Raw genomic sequence first — 3,515 nt, forward strand, 5'->3', positions numbered from 1 at the left:
TACACTGGACTCAGATGAAGTATTTACTTGTTGACATCAGTGACAACAGATTCAATTCAACTATTTACATACTGGATTTTAATAGATGACCCATTTCTTGACTCAACATCAGGGGAGGAAGACTCATCATCGACTTCAAAAGCTGACTTGACCTCTACAGTACCTGCATCAAAAGAATCGTTAGAAAAGACAGACTCTGTATCAGACTTAGGAATAGACACACACCTAGAAATGACAGACTCTTGTGAAGAGACATGACTATACTGAAGGACTACATGGGGTATGACCTGTGAAGTCCAGTTAGTAAGGGGTCCCTCGGCCGGGGTGATCAAGTCTGTTGGGTTCAAGATAATTGCATCCATGCCAATCATTGCCACAATCAATAGTTCCTCCTGAAAAAGAAAGTTCAGAATGTTTGGCTCCATATTGTCTGCCCAGTCAGTTTCTGGCTCTGCATCTACAATCTGTACACCCAGTGGGTTATCTGTCAGTTCGATGTCAAAGAAAATTTCAAGGCCTTGAAGTTTCTGCCCTGTGATCTGGTCTATCCACGGCTTAACAAATCCGCAGAATGGGAAGTCCTCCCCCTCTTTCTTGAAACGCCCATTCATGGTCAAACTGATCAACCCCATAAGTAGCTCTAGACCTCTGCGGCGGCATTCAGCCCATTTCAGCATGTATTGTTTCATCTCTTTGATTTCCTTTCTGGTCGGCTGATACCCTAACCTAAAGAGTCTATTAAAGGTTCTGAACTTAGGCCACTCAGTTAGGCCTTGATGATTCTTTCCCAGCCCTGCTCCTGGTATGCTTACGAATCATTCTGACAACCTTAAGATTGGTGCTGTTCAGGAAGAAATTTCCTCATCCATATCTTCCTCTAGGGATATGAGTGCTACCTCCAGTGAGCAACCAGTCAAGCTCACATCACCTGCTTTCCCAACAATGTGTTCATGAGAAATCTGTCCAACTTCTAAGTCCGGATCCCCTTTGACAGTCACTACTCTATTGTTCAAAATGAACTTTAATTTCTGGTGCAGAGTAGATGGAATAACCCCAACCTTGTGAAACCATGGGTGACCGAGCAACAACAGAAAGGATGCCTTAATGTCTAACACCTGAAATTCTACTTTAAATTCTTCCCCTCCCATCTGGATTTCTATGACCAGGGTCCCTATGACATCTCGTCGGGTGACATCATATGCAAGAATGCCTTATTCCGACGGTATGAAATCGTCTGGTCCGAATCCCAATGTAGTAGCTATGCTCAGGCGACAAATATTCAAGGCGGGTCCATTATGAATTAGGACCTCAGGTACCTTCTTCTTGTTACAGATTACGGTTATTTGGAGAGGACGAGTGTGATCCTTACCCCCAGGAGGTAAATCTTCAGCAGTGAATGAGAGGGTTTTCGATACTCGAGCCATAACAACTAGGCTGACCAACTCATCAGGTGTAATATCGATAGACACTTTAGCAGCATTTAGTTCTCTGAGTACCACTTGTCGGGGCTTGGGTGAAGACATAAGTAGACCCCAGATAGAGATGTTTGCTTGTGTCTTTTTCAACTATTTTAGCAGATTATCATCTTCTTCCTCTGAAGTAGGCTTATTCTATCTAGGGTTCTCTATTGCTCTCACAGCCTTTGCAGGGTTTTCAGCTCTTAGTTCAGGAGGCTTGAAAACACGCCCTCCGCGTGTGACATGACGGAGTTCATCGCATTGATCATTTAAGAATAGCAGGTCGTCATCATCTATTCTCAATACATATGGAGTTTTATTTGTCTCTTCTTCCTCATAATTATCAATCTTTAAATAAGGAGTTTTGTTTCTCTTCTCCCCGTCTTCACAATGAAGGATATAGGACCGAGAAGACGATTCTGCGAAATTGCTATCATTTGCTAAGACGACATACGACTTCCTTTCTAACCTTTCAATTTCCTCATCGTCAAACCTCAAGACATATGGCCTATCTGACGTCACAACGCATATGAAAGAAGACGAATCAAGAATAGGTTCTTCTACAAAAATGGCATTTGTTGAAGGAGAAGGAACAGCCTGAGTTGGAAGAGGGTTTCTCGTAATATTAGGTTTTTCAATTGTAAGATCTCCCTCCTCAATCATGTTTTGGATTTTATGCTTCAAGGCTAAACACCTCTCTGTCAGGTGACCCGTACTGTGGTGGTATTCGCAATACTGATCCTGCCTCTAGTTCTTCGACAAGGGGTCAGGCAGAGCTTTAGGTTCCCGAAGTTTTATCTTGTTGTCTCTCAATAACTACTTCAGGACAATCGACAAAGGATAAGTGTAGACACCCCATTTTGACCGTACCTTAATCTCTCCATGTTTGAGCGAAACCCCATCAGATGAATGAGATAGGACCCCAAATTTCACCCCAAGCTAGCTTAGGGTCCCAGCAAGGTCCCTGCAAAATTTTGTCGAATTCTGAACGCGTTTGCCTAGCAAACGAGCCGGGAGAATGTCGTAGTGTAAATTCAAGAGGGGGGGTGAATTTATCCTGAGCGGTGCAGATCGTAATCCGAATAGGACACGATCCGTTCGTGCGCTTTATCAAATTGGAGTGCGAATATTAACCTTCGAAAATGGCTATAAATACTGAGTTTAATCCTCATTTAAAAAGAAAGATATTGATTTTTCGTTGAGAAAATCACAGAGAATAGAGAGAGAGAGAGTTCTTCCCCAATTTCTTTCCAAAGCCCTAATTCTCCGTTCGTCTTCTCCGGTAGATGTTGCCGGATTCCTGTCAGTTCATCTTCTCGATCATCTTATTTTCCAGCCATCACCTTGCTGTCCCTCTCTATTAATCTCTTCCATCACTGTTTCCCTTCTTAGACATTGTAGAACCCTAAATCAGTTGATTTTCCACCATGAGACCTTAGATCCTGTAGACACCCCATTTTGACCGGACCCAGGTTCGCGAGTGGTTGTGCGCAACCTTATCAAACCAGTGAGTTAGGGTCTCAAATTGTACCCTAAGCTAGGTTAGGGTCCCCCATAGGTCCCTGTAAAATTTTGTCAAAATCCGAGCATGTTTGGTCAGTGAACGGATCGAAGTAGTGAGCGTAGTGCAAATCTGTAAGGGGGGTGGATTAGCCGAAGAGGGGGTGCATCTTTGAAATACGAAATTCCGATTGTCTCTCGCTAATAAGACAAAGCAGCGGAGGTGCGCTTATAAATTCGCGCGCCTTATCCGTAAGAGTAGTGCCATTATCAGCAGCCTTTTATTTATATATATAAAAAATCAGAAAAAAATCGAGAGGACTGTTCATCTTCGTGAAAATCGCAGAGAGAGAGAGAGAGAGAGAGATTTTGAGAGAAAATCCCCAAAATCCAAACCCTAGATCTTTTCGTATTTTCCGGCCAAATCTCGGCTATACTCCGGCATCTTCTCCGGCCGATCCTCCTCTGACATCTTCTCCGGCAACCTCTGCAAATCCAACCAGATCTACCTTCATTTCCACCACCGGTCCTCCTCCATCTCAGATCTGCAAATCCGCC

The sequence above is a fragment of the Tasmannia lanceolata genome, unplaced genomic scaffold (genome assembly GCF_043159265.1).
Source record: "Tasmannia lanceolata isolate RefF3 unplaced genomic scaffold, GAP_Taslan_0.1 ptg000012l, whole genome shotgun sequence".
Taxonomy (NCBI): Eukaryota; Viridiplantae; Streptophyta; class Magnoliopsida; order Canellales; family Winteraceae; genus Tasmannia; species Tasmannia lanceolata.